Source organism: Gossypium arboreum, chromosome 10, assembly GCF_025698485.1.
Source record: "Gossypium arboreum isolate Shixiya-1 chromosome 10, ASM2569848v2, whole genome shotgun sequence".
In the NCBI taxonomy this organism is placed as follows: Eukaryota; Viridiplantae; Streptophyta; class Magnoliopsida; order Malvales; family Malvaceae; genus Gossypium; species Gossypium arboreum.
The window spans coordinates 43,690,764-43,706,454 of NC_069079.1; the positions used below are offsets into that span (position 1 = coordinate 43,690,764).

The 15,691-nt window shown below is 36.1% G+C and overlaps 1 long non-coding RNA gene across 6 annotated transcripts; it reads right to left on the bottom strand.

Annotated features, from left to right (window-relative positions):
* Positions 1-1,007: 1,007 nt before the first annotated feature.
* Positions 1,008-14,832, bottom strand: LOC128282448 (uncharacterized). Of its 6 annotated transcripts, none has more exons than XR_008272717.1 (5): positions 14,337-14,832; positions 9,755-9,821; positions 8,923-9,657; positions 6,752-8,767; positions 1,008-1,408 (listed from the first exon to the last, which is right to left on the bottom strand). It is a non-coding gene; the product is annotated as an uncharacterized LOC128282448 (long non-coding RNA). The 6 variants fall into 6 exon arrangements; XR_008272719.1 differs by having other exon boundaries at positions 9,281-9,657; positions 14,337-14,826; XR_008272718.1 differs by lacking the exon at positions 8,923-9,657 and having other exon boundaries at positions 14,337-14,822.
* Positions 14,833-15,691: the final 859 nt, after the last annotated feature.

A 15,691-nucleotide genomic window follows, 5' to 3' on the forward strand; every position in this document is an offset into this window, starting at 1 on the left:
AGAAACCTTAAGAAACACGAAGTCCCCCAAAGAGTACTCAATATCTCTCCTCTTCAGATCCGCATAAGACTTCTACCTATCAAAAGTCACTTTAAGATGATCCCGAATCAGTCTAACCTTGTCTTCAGTCTCAGAAACCAACTTACGACCCAGAACCCGAGGCTCTCCCAACTCAGTCCAACATAGTGGAGTATGAAACTTACGACCATATAAAGCCTCGCAAGGTGCCATCTGAATGCTGATTGGAAACTGTTATTGTAAGCAAATTCAGTTAGCGGCAGATAATCCTTCCAACTTCCTCAGAAATCAATAACACAACTCCGAAGCATATCCTCCAGTATTTGAATCACTCTATAACACCCTTTACCTGTGTCCGACGCCGGGACAAGGTACGATGCATTACCGTTCTTAAACATACACATACATGTAAAAACCAAGCCATAAAATTTCTTTTAATTTAAAATTTTTCAAACACATGCATGTCGTCCCTTATTTGGGTCTACGAAGCTCAAAACATACATCGGGATTGATTCAGGACTAAACTGAGAACTTTGAGAAGTTTCAGGAAAACTTAGAAAACTTTCCCATGAGACAAAGTCACACGCCCGTGTGGACTCAGGAACACACCCGTGTGCCTTCTACACGCCCGTGTCCTCTAGTCGTGTAACTCTCTGACGATGATGTCATCGACTAAATTAAACCACACGGCAAGCCACACACCTGTGTGCTAGGGCCGTGTCCCCCACACGGTTGAGACACACGGCCGTGTCTTAGCTCATGTGGCTAACGCTTAGGCTATTTTCCAAGCCTTTATGTTACCCTTAATCCTTCACATCTTTATACCCACCAAGGACACATATCATGACATCATTTTAATGATTTAGCATTCTATATTAAGACACATTCATAACATTAACATGTTATCGTTCACACATTTCACATACTCATATAATATCAAGTCAAGACACAACAATACCTAGTCATTAGCCTTGTCATTTAATGACCACTTTTACCAAATTTTCATAATCATCATGTTATTTCCATAGTACACATTTAATTCATGGCCATGATCATTTCGATTGGTCATAAAGCATTCATCATGCACATAATTCATAACACCAACCATATATGGCCAACAAGCATAATCACATCATCACATCACAAGCATTAGAACATAGCATAGATAGATAAGTTCACAAACCATAATCAATATGAGTCACACTTCATGGCCATATACAAATAACTCAATATAGGCCAATACATTTGGCTAACCAAAATAACTCATATCATAAAACTCAGCACCTATACATGCCTCTCACTTGAAAACGCTAACATATGTATCAATGCCCCAAAGGTGATAGCTTGATAGTGTGATGATGCCTCCAACGATCTCCAACCCCGAGCTAACCTGACAACACTAAAGAAATGGAAATGAGAGGTAAGCTTTATAGCTTAGTAAGACCATATGAAAATAATAAGCAATTTATCAACTTGCTTCTCAAGGTAATTCAACCCTATTTACATTTTTACTTATGTTCTAGTCAAGTTGTTTTCTCGAGTCATAGTTAATAAATTATTTATATATAGATCTACAAAACCCTAAATTAAGATCCACTAATTTTTCCTGAAACTAGACTCACATATCTTCTTACCACAAAATTTTCAGAATTTTTGGTCCAGCAAATAAGTACATTTTATTCCTTAAAGTTACCCATTTTTCGTTGTCTGATAGTTCTAACCCCACTTCACTAAAAATTAATTATCTCATAATACGGGACTCGAATAATGTTCCTGTCTATTTCTATTCAAAATAGACTCATTAATAATTCTAAGCATATAAATTATAACCCATAACTATTTTTTACAATTTTTAATGATTTTCTCAAATCAGAACAGGGGATTTCAAAATCATTTTGACTCTGCCACACAACAATTTAAATATTTCATAATATGAAACTCCTTTACTTACACGGTTTCTTTTATGTGAAACTAGACTCATTAAGTTTTAATTTCATATTTTATTCAGCCTCTAACTCAATTTCCATAATTTCTGGTGGATTTTAAAATTTGGACTGCGGCTGCTGTCCAAAACTGTTTTAGTGTAAATTAATGATACTAAGTTTATCACACCTTATTAATTCATTTTCACCACCTTGGGAGAAATGCACGTTTATACATCATAAGTACAGACTTATAATCACAAGGTCATCAAAAAATCATTCTCATAGGCATGACTTACCTATTTACATCCTCACCAAATGTGTATCATAAACCGAAATCATTTTTCATGAGTTTGATATACATACCTATGTTACTCAACATGCTCATATTCATTCCTTATTAATCATACAACATGAATTGAATTCACATCTCATTAATTTCATGTAAGTACCTGTACTACTCACAACATAGCCATAAGTTTTATCATTTCGACTTAAATCGTAAATTTCCCTTTGAACCATTTGGAATACCACAGTATAATCACTAAGCCTCAAACATAGTGTACGATACTAATGCCATGTTCCAAACATGGTCTTACACTGGCTCACATATCTAAGTCGATGCCATGTCCCAGAGAGGTCTTACACTGCCTCTCATCTATCGGTGTCAATGCCATGTCCTAGACAGGTCTTACACTGACACATGTCAAGCCGATGCCATGTCCCAGACAGGTCTTACACTAGCTTGCATATCTCGAGGCCGATGCATGTCTCAGACATGTCTTATACTGGCTCTCGTCTCAATGTCGATGCATGTCCCAGACATGTCTTACATTGGCTCTCATAATGTGGCCGATGCATGTCCCAGACATGTCTTACACTAGCACACATATCACCCAAATGTTATGGCATGATTATTCAATCTATTCCTAAGGTTCAACTTGGAGTTTATCAAGATAAGTCTCATCATACCATTACTCATAGTCACAATCAAACAATTTATGCTATATCAATTTAATCACACATAATAACCGTGTAGTTGTATTATTTACACCCAACTTACTCGTTTCAATGGAATATCATATTCCATCAAATTTCCAATGCATTCAATCATCACATACATGTTATTAACATTTGGCATCACTTTCTCATATACAATACCTTCAACATAAAATTCAATACAATAATAGCAAGATAAATTTCAAATATATTAACAATAACATGGATATCATACTTATTTAATCACACGGACTTATCTCGAATGCAATTTCAGCTAATTACTCCATTTTAGTCCATAACCTCGTACTTTCCGATTTAAGCTCAAATCTAGATTTTCTTAATCTAACATGATGAAATTCACTCATTTAATCATTACATTAATTAAAACATTCTATAATTCATAATTTGGCAAAATGACCGTTTTGCCCTTAGACTTTACAAAAATAACGATTTTGCCCTTAGGCTCGTAAATCGATTTTTATCGAATTTCCTCCTTTACCAAGCCTAGATAGCAACTCACAATTTCAATCATTTCATACATTTACAACTTATTTTACGAACTTTACAAAATAGCCCTTTTTAGGTGTTTTCATGCAAGCTCCTTTCACAAAAGTTGTTTATTACACAACCAATACTCATTTTCTTCCATAAAAATTCAGTAAAAAAACATAAATACTCTCATGGAAAAACCCTATACTTTCAACCATTTTGCAAAATGGTCCCTTCATTAGTTAGCTCATGCTTCAAGGGTCCCAAAAGTACAAAAATTACCAAGAATGGCTATGAAATTTTAAAGCTTCAAAAACCCCCTCTTTGCTGGTATTTTCGATGGAGAAAGAGATGAGAAGAATATGATATCATTCCCTCTTTATTTTATTTTATTTTTAGTCAAATAAGCCACCAAATTCCACCTAACTTTGAAAATTTTCTTATCTTTGTCTCTATGGCCATCCAGCCTATATTTAAGGGTATATTTGCACTTTAAAGACCTCCAATTATGGTTCTCTAGCTATTTAACACATTTGGCTAGCAAAGCAAAACTTTTGCCCCTTATACGATTTAGTCCTTTTTCGTAATTAAGCTCACAATCGCTAAAATTAATTCACCAAAATTTTCATGCACTTATATAATCATGCTATGACACATAAAATAATATTAAAATAATTTCTCCAGCTTCGGAATAGTGGTTCTGAAACCACTGTTCCGACTAGGCCCAAAATCGGGTTGTTACACACTCTCTCAAATTGACCATCGATCTGAGGATAGAACGCAATACTGAAGTCCAACCTCAAACTCAGAGCCTCATGCAACTTCTTCCAGAACTGCAAAGTGAAGCGAGGATCCCTATCAGAAATAATAGACATAAGAACCCCATGCAGTTTAACTATCTCGGAATATAGAGCTTCGCTAACTTCTGCAGAGAATAATTAGTCCTAACTGGAATAAAGTGAGCAAACTTGGTCAATCGATTCACGATGACCCAAACAAAATCCTTATTAATGGGTGTTAAGGGAACCCACTAACAAAGTCCATCATCACTCCTTCCCATTTCCACAAGGGAATCTTAACTGGCTATAATAGACCTGAAGGCAACTACTGCTCAGCCTTAACTTACTGGCACGTCAAACAACGAGCAACAAAATCAGTAACTTCATGTTTCAAACCCGGCCACCAGTATAGCTCACGAAGATCGCGATACATCTTATTACCACCAGGATGCATAGCATAAGGGCTACTATGTGCCTCCCTCAAAATTGACTGGCTTAAATCAGAATCATTCGACATACAGATTCAACCTTGAAAACACAGAACACTATCATTATTCAGCCAAAAATTCAAAGTCATGCCACTCTTAATATGACGAAACCGTAAAGCCAAAGACTCATCTCTTAACTGCTTATCTCAAGTCTGATCAATCCTAATCGGTTTAACTTACAACTCGACTAACAAACTCCCATCATCAAACAAACTAAGGCCAGCGAACATCACCCTCAAATCTGATATCGCCCTATTACTTAGAGCATTGGCCACCATATTGGCCTTACCAGGATGATATTCTATCATGCAATCATAATCCTTGAGCAATTCAATCCATCAGTATTGCCTAAGATTTAACTCCTTCTGAGTAAGGAGGTACTTGAGGCTCTTGTGATCGGTGTAGATGATACACCTCTCACCATATAGATAGTGCCTCAAGATTTTCAATGCAAAGACCACAACAGCCAACTCGAGATCATGCATCAAATAGTTCCCTTCGTGTGTCTCAAGCTGACGGGACGTATAAGCCACAACATTTCCATATTGCATCAATACACATCCCAAATTAACATGTAATGCATCACTGTAAACCACAAACTCCTTACCGGATTCAAGATGTATCAAAATAGGAGCCTGATTCAGAACAGGCTTAAGCTTCTCGAAGCTCGATTGTTGCAAATCAGTCCAGACAAATGGAACACCCTTACGCAGAAGCCTTGTCAAAGGACCTGCAATCAAAGAGAACCCTTCGACAAACCGCCGATAATATCTTGCCAAACCCAAAAAACTACGGATCTCAAATATGTTTTTAGGTTGTTTCCAATCCAGTATAGCCTCTATCTTCCTTGGATCAACACGGATCCCCTCAGAAGAAACCACATGCCCCAAAAAAGTCATTTCATGCAACCAGAACTCACACTTGCTCAACTTAGCATAAAGTTGTTTCTCACGTAGAAACTGAAGCAGTACCCTAAGATGCTCATCATGTTCATCCTCAGTCTTAGAGTACACCAGAATATCGTCGGAAGACTATGACGAACTGATCTAGATACGGTTGAAACACTCGATTCATCAATTTCATGAAAGCAGCTGGAGATTCGTCAGACCAAAAGGCATAACTAGGAACTCGTAATGTCCTAAATGTAGTCTTATGAACATTAGCTTCCTTAACCCTCAACTGATGATACCCAGAATGAATATCTATCTTAGAGAACACTGAAGCCCCTCGGAACTGATCAAATAAGCCATCGATCCTCGGAAGTGGATACTTATTCTTCACAGTCAACTTATTCAACTATTGATAATCGATGCATATCTTTATGATCTCATCCTTCTTTTTAACAAATAGAACTGGTGCCCCCCACGGAGACAGACTAGGACAGATGAAACCATGATCCAGAAGTTCTTGCAGTTGAGCCTTAAACTCTGTAAGCTCTTTCGGTGCCATACAGTATGGAGCGATAGACACCAAAGCTGTACTGGGAAGGAGCTCAATGCCAAACTCAACCTCTCGATTCGGAGGTAAACCCTATAACTCATCAAGAAAGACATCTAAAAAATTATTCACCGTTCTGATATCTCTGATAGAAGAGTCCCCATAATAAGAAACACTGACGTAAGCCAAGTACGCCTCACACCCTTTCCGAATAGTTTTTCAGCCACAAGAGTGGAGATCACATTGGACAAATAATCTCGACACTCACCAATAACAACCACTTCCATATCATCCTTGGTCCTCAGAATGACCCTCGTAGATGCGTAGTCCAAACTGACCGGTGCTCAACCAACCAGTCTATACCCAAAATTAAATCGAACTCTCAAATGGAAGCTCCATCAGATTTGCCAGAAAAATAGCCCCTTGCACCACTAACGAAACCTCCCTTAGAGTTTACTAACCCGAACAGACTGCCTCAACAAACTTAGTACAGTAATCTCACTAGAAGTGCTCTCAACAAAAATCCCCAAGTTTTCAAATACAGTGCTAGCTACATAGGAGTAAGTAGAACCTATATCTATCAAAGCAATATAAGGCACATCAAATATAAAGAACGTACCGGTGATGACATCAGGAGCACTCTATCCTCTCGGCGTTATGTAGTATAAACCAATGCAGGCTACCTTGCCTCAGTCTGACCAGTACCTCTGCCCGGTGCTCTCTGCCCACGACCCATATCATTACCACCCCTAGCCTGTCCACGACCCCTAGGTTGCTGCTGATCTGCCCTCTGAGACTGCGCAGAACCCGGTCCCAAAGCTTGCATTTGATCAGCCCTCTGTGGACACTCTCGAATACGGTGCTCTAAATATCCACACCTCAAACAAGCCCCTATCTTCCTCCAACACTCGCCCGGATGGCGTTTACCACAATCACCACACAATTGAATCCCAGTAGGAGCAACAGGAGCCCCCACTCTAACCGGCCCATCAGGTCTGGCCTTTTTCTTAGGCCTCTGCACAAAACTAGAGGGCTCTGAATCCCTCTTATTCTTTACCCTCTCTCAAACCCTATTCTGGTGCTCTACGGGCTTAACATCCTTGGCGATCTCCGCCTTCTCAACTAAAACTGTGAACTCCCGTTCCCTCTATGGAGTAATCAAAACCCTCAAGTTATCACTTAGACCGTCCTCAAAGTAGACACACCTCTCATATCAGAATCTACCATGTCTCGAACGTAGCGACTCAGGCTCAGAAACTCGACCTCATACTCGGTCATAGATCTATCACCTTGCGTGAGATTCATGAATTCACACCTGCGAGCATCCACATAGTTCGCCCCCACGTACTTACTCTGAAAGGTGGTCTTCAAGTAATCCCAATTCAAGCGATCAGGCTGAGTACCCTCCTCAACCATCAACCACCATTGATAAGCCTTATTGCGAAACAAAGAGACTGTACCCTTCAGTTTCTACTCAAGAGTGCAGTCTAGATCATTCATGATCCTCTCGGTGGCCTCCAACCAATAATCGGCCATATTAGGGGCGTCTCTAGTGACACCTCTAAGTAGCTCATCACCATTAAACCGGAGTCATTTAGTTACCGACCCTCAGCCTCCAGCTCTAGAATGGGGTCCAGCGACCCTCTCCAAGATCCTCAACATGGCTTTGGACAGTGCGTCATCCCCAGCCGAATGACTTTGAGACCCAGTCTCAGTAGCAGGTGAAACTGGTGTCTTACTCATATCTAAGTTTGACATACTACCCAGAGAGGAAGACTCAGCTCAAGCCCCCTACGGCCTCGAATGCCACGTCCGGGAGTTCCACGAGCGCTCATTGTAAATTTTAAATTTTATCTACATTAAAAATTTTATGTATCAGTTCCAGTATTTATTAGCAGATGTTTTATGTATAAATTATCAGATGTTTTATGTATAAATTATCAGAAGTTCAAAATCGTTTTAAAAGGTTTCAGTCTCTAACTACTCAGTACAATTCTAAAAGGTACCATCTATAGTGTTTCAGAGCAGTTCTAACTAAGTTAGAAACACTTATAAGATCGGTGCCAGAAACTCGATGTACCACATACCTTCTCAAATTATTCATATTATTTAAATGATTTCAAAATCAATTCTTTTTAAAACATAACTTTGGAGCCTAAAATTCACAGCCGAATTTTGCAACCTAACTCTGATACCACAAAATGTAACACCCCAAACCCAGCCTAGATGCTATGGCTGAATATGGTGATTTCACAAGGATTGAGTTTTGAAAGTAGTGTTGTTTGGAAAAATAATCCAAGTTTTATAACTATTATTGAAAATGTTATTTAATTATTTCATTTTCCAAAACATAACTTATAGTAGAGGTTTTTAAAACCATTATATTTTGGAAATCTAGTTCGAATTTTCATAAAAACCTTTAATTTCGTAAAACTGTCATTTTAGTCAAACGTCGCAATAAAAGTTAAAACATAACCAAAACCAAATAAAAATTTAAACAGTCCAGAGAGTCTAATAATTACAAAACTTCTAGAAATAATTCGAAATTAAATAAAACCATTTTTTAAAGTCAATTCACAAACTTGTGGTCACCATGAGACTCCGTCGCACCGATCCGTCTAAGTCTGTGGATTACCTAACAAAATAGACAATAGATGTGAGTTTTCGAAAACTCAGTGTGTAAACCAGTAGAATTAAGCATGCAAACATATAGAATTATAAGCACAGTCAGAAACAGATACAGTTTTAGATTCAGAATCAAATTCAGAAGCAAATATGCATAAATCATACCCCCTCCTCTACACACCATCTTCGACTGTCCCATCACACCATGTGGGGTTAAAAACACCCACCCATCCTTACACACCATATTGTGCCATTAAGACACATATCATAATATATGTAGCTAAGCTGCCAGAATATAGGCGATTAACGCCGAACAAAATACTTCCTCCTTATATATAAATCCCACCCCAAATCAAATACAGAAAATCAGATATAGATTTATCAGATTAAACATGCTCAACAGGCTTTTATATAAATAACAGATATACATATGGCAGTACAGTCAGGCATACATTTAGTATCCTATTCAGATTAGTCTATAAGAATATCATAACATTCAAAATAGGGTTTAAATATCTCTCACCGACTTTATAGTAGGCTCACGGTCTATATGAGCGACCCATACGACCCTAGGGAAAATTTCATAAATATGGGCCCACATGCAGGTGTGGCCTGCCCGTGTGGGCCCACACGCCCGTGTGGCCCATGTGCCCAACTTGGCCTAGCCTGTGTGGCCCACATGGCCACACTCAAGCCACCACATGGCCATGTCTTGTGCACTGCCATGCCTACATTGATCACACGGCTGTGTCTCACACACGGCCTACCACACAGGCGACCACTTGCCCGCGTGGCATCAACAGAACAGTTTTTTGGCTTTCGCCAAAACTCAATTTTTCATTATTCAGGTATACACTTGGTATCATTTTGATGCAAAAACCATCCCGAGACCACCAGAACCTATCTTGACATAGCAAAGCTCAGAATCAGATTTAATCCACGATTAAATCGAAACTACGAAACTGACAACAATTCCAATCAAACAACCAACACTTACCCCTGCACTCCGAACGATTTCGATTATAATTTCGCGAAAGAGGAGCCCCATACTTCACAATTCACCACTGCCAAAACAGAGAATTAGGCTCCAAAAGGCAATTTTGGAAACAAAAACCTCATAAACACAAACCCCACTTACCTATCAATTGAAAAAAGGTAGGACAATGATACAGAGATTTGTTGACAGACCAGAATAATAGAAAGAAGTAGCAAAATAGATAAGAAGCAAAAGAGTAGAGCAAAGCCAAAAAGAAAAGTGGATGTCAATTTTTCCTAGAAAGAGAAGGGATTTTTTTGAGAAAAAGAATAAAAATAGATAATACTAGATTAACTCCCTAAAATCCCTCAAATCTCTCCCCACTAACCCATTAACAACCAATCTTCTTAGAAACCTAACTCTATCGAAACTCTCAAATGCAACTGAGCAAAAACAATACCTATGCTCACGCACGAATTCAAACACAAGACCTCCAACACACCATCCCCTTACCATTTGAACCAGCAAGCTCATTCTGATATGATTTTACAGGAAATTTAATATAAGCCCACTAAATAAGGATAAGGCTTGGATAAAAAAATAACCAAAATTGCCAAGGGTGAGACTTGAACCCAAGACCTCTCACACACATCCAGAACACTAAACCACTGAAGTAGATACACAGTTGTGTCAAATACTCACAAAATAGAAATAAGAAAGTTAGCATTACACAAATATTCATGTTCATGATCAAAACAAAACTAAAACAAAGATTAAGAGAAAGAAACTAGAAAAACAAATCTTAGTAGTTTTCCAAAGCCAGACTAGTGCGCTTCTCTCTTCTCTGCTCGTTCTACTGATCCAAGGCCTTTACGAATACTCAATTTCTACTACTCCAAGAGGTTTGCAAGCTCTTTTTCAAGAGGATAAATCAAAAAGAGAAGAAAGGAAGTGAAAGACAATACAAAGGGAAAATGAGAGAAAATGTGTGTGAGAGATGTGTGAAGTGAAGGATGAGAAATGAGGGAGTGAATGGGACTTTTTATAGATGGAGATGGCTGTTAAAAATAGAATCCAATCCCCTCATGGTAGGAGGGGTGGTTTGACTTGAATTAGCTATTTTTAGCTTGTGGCTAAAAAAAGAAAGCTTGAAAAGAGGAAAGGTTTGAATGGAATTAAAGACAAGTTCAAGGGCTGATTTACAATTATAAAAATCAAGTAAAATAAGTTGATTGGGTCAGCTACATGGGACAATTTGGGCTGCCAAATTTCTTGGTGGATCATTCCTCTTCACTTAGCACAACTGCACCTCTTTCTCTTCATCAAGCTTGAAATTAATTTTAAGCCAATTTGTGTTGGATAAAAATTAATTATAAATTTTTTTCAATATTTATTATTCGACCATCCATGGCTGGAAAAAATAACCGGCCATACTCTTGGGTCACTTGATACAAAAATTGCCTCAACGGTTCAAGCTTCTCAAGGTGACCGCCAAGTCCATTTTCACCCTTTGTGCAAAACTATCGAAAAGAAATCAAATTTGTGTAAATTTATTATAAAAATAATTAAAATTCAATATGTTCTTAATTTGATTATAATTTAATTATTTTATAATTAAAACATGAATTTCAACAAAAATTAAAAAGAAATTGCATGAATTAGAACTCAAAAGGTGCTGAAAAAGTCTATATATTTTTGTGTTTCCAAGCCTTGTTTCATAATCTCTAGAATGTCAGTGTTAAAAATATCCAAGCAAGTGTATAGTTTGAAACAATATTTGAGGCAATAAACACTATATCATGGAATAATAATTTCAATCATAGCATTAAGCTATAAATCAATCTTCAAACTCATATTAACTTCTCTTCAAGAGACTTAACTTGAAAATCATTTATAAAATTATTTTCTTGTCATTAACCACACTTTCATAATATTGAGACATTAACATAGCATACCATAAGATATTTAAATTGATAACTATTACAATTCAATTAGAAATGATATTAATTCAAAATAAGTAAATTAATGGATTTTCAAAATATCTTACCATAATATATATTCAAAAGTTGTTGGAAAAGTCTATATCCACCTCAATCCAATAGCTTTTCTTTCCCCTCCCTTGTTCTATTTCCTCACCATTAACAAAAATTTCATAAATACCAAAACATTAAATGGCCATTAATATGGCTCAAAAACATCCATTTTTTTTTAATAAGTCTGCATGAATGAGATGAAAACTACAAAACCTATACCTTAAACACATCCTTTTTCCCTCCTATCACACTTTCTCACATTAGGGCTCAAATCCAAAACACTTGGATGATGGAGACGATGAAGAATTATGCTTAATAAAGGTTTATTAATGATGCTTTTACAAGAAATTGATAGTATCTGATGAAAAATGGTGGAGATTTAGGAGAGAAGTTACTAGAATTAAGAGAAAAATGAAGAAAAATAAAGAAGCTTCTCCACACTTCTTGACTGGTCACTTTTTGAAGAAGAAAAAAAGATATTTCTTCTTTTATTTAATTTTTTAGAATATAATATTCACTGGGAGAAGTCAACAAGTCAAAGATAATTCTATCTTGTGTTAAAAATGTCATTATAACACTTGAAAAATTCAATAAAAAGGTCTCATCATCATCCCATCACCAGAAGTCACAATTTTTTTCTTATACTTAATCTCATGTTCTTTTTAAATGTCTAAAATACCCTCGATGGAAAAAGTTACTATTTTTCCCCTACTCTCGGATTTTTACCCAATTGGGCCAATAATAGTCAAATTAGTTAACATTGCCTTCTAAAGGCTTCCTAATTAATTTAATTTAATTTAATCCCTCAAAAATTTTAATTTCCTCATATTAGAATTCAACTAAATTTTCGGTGTATCAATATATGATAAATCGAAAGTTTCGAGCTATTACACTTACATTCCCATAATCCTATTACGAAACATAATCTTACATTCCTCCAACCAAACACCCTATTAAGTAATAATGAAAGGGGACTTTCCCAATTTTCCCATCTTATTACTCACAAAAAAAACCCCATCTTTGGGGGAACCCATGAACCACAGAAAATTCATCTCCTTCTTCAACAAGGCATCATTACACGGGCTCCACCAAAGGCCCTTTATATACACATTTATGGAATAAGGACAGTAGACTGAATCTCTACCACTTTTCCCATCCTATTACTCATGGGAAAACCCCATCTTAGAGGATCTAATAAACCATGGAGATCTCATCTTTGTCTCCATCAAGCTATAGGCTTCCTTTTCCTTTTGTGCACATTATCAAGACCCTTAATCATATAACTCTCTTTATCTTTCCTCAAACCCCTAAACCCAAATCTTGTATTAACAAGTACCAAAATTAATATCAAAGGCAAATATAAGTAGCAAAAAGTATATTTACTCTAATGGATTACATGTTTAGATGTTAATATGGAATAAAAATAGGTTTAAGAATCAAGTTGAAAAAGAAATTTATCAAGTTTAACGACTTAATGTTACTTTATGCCTTTAAAACCATAGTATTTTATATTTAAATATTATCATGTGTAGATACTTCTAAGTTTCAAAAGGCATAAACATTCTTATAATTAATTCTTAAGTTCCTTGTGTAGGAAAAATCCGATTAAGAAAACAGTTTAAAGTTATAGTGAAAGTATAGTATTGTTCAAAATTGAGCCAATTTGTGATATTTATAGCAATAAACTCTTACCAAAAAGTACATGTACTTTGTGCAAGACAATTTTATCGCAGGTTTAATAAACATGTGCAAGTGTACACAATAGATCACAAGTAATAAAGTAGTAAGTATAGAGTATCGTCTCTACAGTGACTAAATTTAATTCAATAATTGTAAAATTAACTAATGGCAAAATGGAAGTAAATCAAATTATAAATGAAAATATGTAATTTGAATCTAACTAACTATGCAAACCAACTTTAAGACAAAACCAAAAAAATCAATAACAAATTAAAACAGTGATGTGAGAATAAAGAGCAATAAGATGACAAGTTAAAACGATTATTTCCACATAACATTCAATCATTGGAAATGATGCTAAAGAAATGTTGCAAACAATCTGCGTCAATGTGATCATTTATTAATCCAGACTCCATAAGTTGTAGGCTTCTCTCAAAGTCACTACATTTAATCTATTGATTAATTAAACATATGTCTATGCCTATTAACATTAAATTACTATTAACCATCCCGATCCTAAGGATTATGAAAGGTAGCAATATATGTCTATGCCGTTACAGAATTAATATTAGAATATTAAACATATACCACTCAAGTCTTTTGTCTAGTAATTATCGACCTCCCAGGTTTAATAATTGCCTCACTTCCTCACTAATGTTAGCTACGTAATAGCAAGAGTTAGACATGAATTATACCTGAGTGAATAAACGACCAATTGCACAAACAATCATAGCAACATACTAATAATTAAATAATAGGTTTCCATAATAAATCTAACAAATGTATTTAAGCAAACATTGTCAAAGGCCACAGTGAAGCTAGTTGCAGACATGGTTTTGAACAATAGAACAAGTGAAATAGCAATTAAAGAGAAAGATTAGATGATTAACCAAATTTCAGTGGTTCTCTGTGGCTTGCTCAAGTCGTGCTCCTCCTCCTTGCTTCATCTTCCAATGTTTGAATGCTCTCAACCGCTTCTTGGTTCTCTCCTCTTTTTGTGCTTCTTACAAAGACTCACGCACAATTGATTTTCAACTGATGCCAAAATCGATGTCCTTTCCTTTTACCAAGCTCTCCCTTTTATAGTGTTAAATCCCTTTAGAACCACCCAACTTCTCCTGGATTTCCTAATATGTTCCCTAATTCTCTCCCGTTGATATTTCTTGATTCTCTCTAGGTGGTTCCTTCATTTTCTCTTCCTCCAAGCTGCTAGTCGGCTAAGTTCTCTATTGAAGAGTGAATCGGGCCTCCTTGTATATCTTAGCCCACATTGTCTGATTATGGGTCATTTATAGCACTGGTTTGAGAGGTGATCGATGCCCAATAGATGTTGTGGTGCTCCTAGGATGTTGGCTAGCTTGTGACATTGTTGTGGCATTGAGTAAACTTCAATAGCCACCTTCAAGGACAAAATTGCCTATTTTAGCATGGAGGTTGACCAAAAATATAATATTCAAGTAAAACCTTTCAAATATCGGATATTCAATAGAAATATAACAACAATAGCTACTAAAAAGTTATCAATCCCTCTTAACTCACCCAAAATATAAGCTCAAAAGTACTTAAATAATGTTATGTATTAGAGTTATCAAAATTTGAGTCGACCGTGACTTTCAACCGAATGATCTTCTTCACTATCCTCATACCCTGAATTGCACCAAGTGTGGGATCGAGCAATACAATCCAAACACAAAACAGGAAATGATATTATTACTTTCAGTACAAAACTCTCAATAGAAACTGGTAAAGATTGTAATTCCTAAAAAATAAAATTTACTCCAAGTAAATAAATTACCATTGTTTTCTGGAAAAATAATGATAACTTAACAATCAAAAAGTGTATGTTTTAGGTCAACCGGTACCATCTATTTATAAGGAGAGATAGAACAATCCTGATTGAATAAGGCTTAAATAAATAATATTTATTTAATAGAAAACACTCTCCTAGTATAACTAGGAGAGGGGTGGGTGACACACTCTAGTAAATATTATTGGGGTTGCAACCCCTCACTTATCATATAAGAGGAATTGGGTCTCTCATATATTGAGTCCAATTATATGTGCTTCTTAAACTTTTGACCAAAGACTTTATAATTTAATCCAACCTAATATTTGTTTTCTATTTCTCAAAATAAATATTATTAATTAATTAATTAAATTAACTAAATTAATTTTCTAATTATATAATTTTCTCGACCTAATTCTAATTATGTTGAAGTCATGAAAACTTTATCGTAAAAGAATC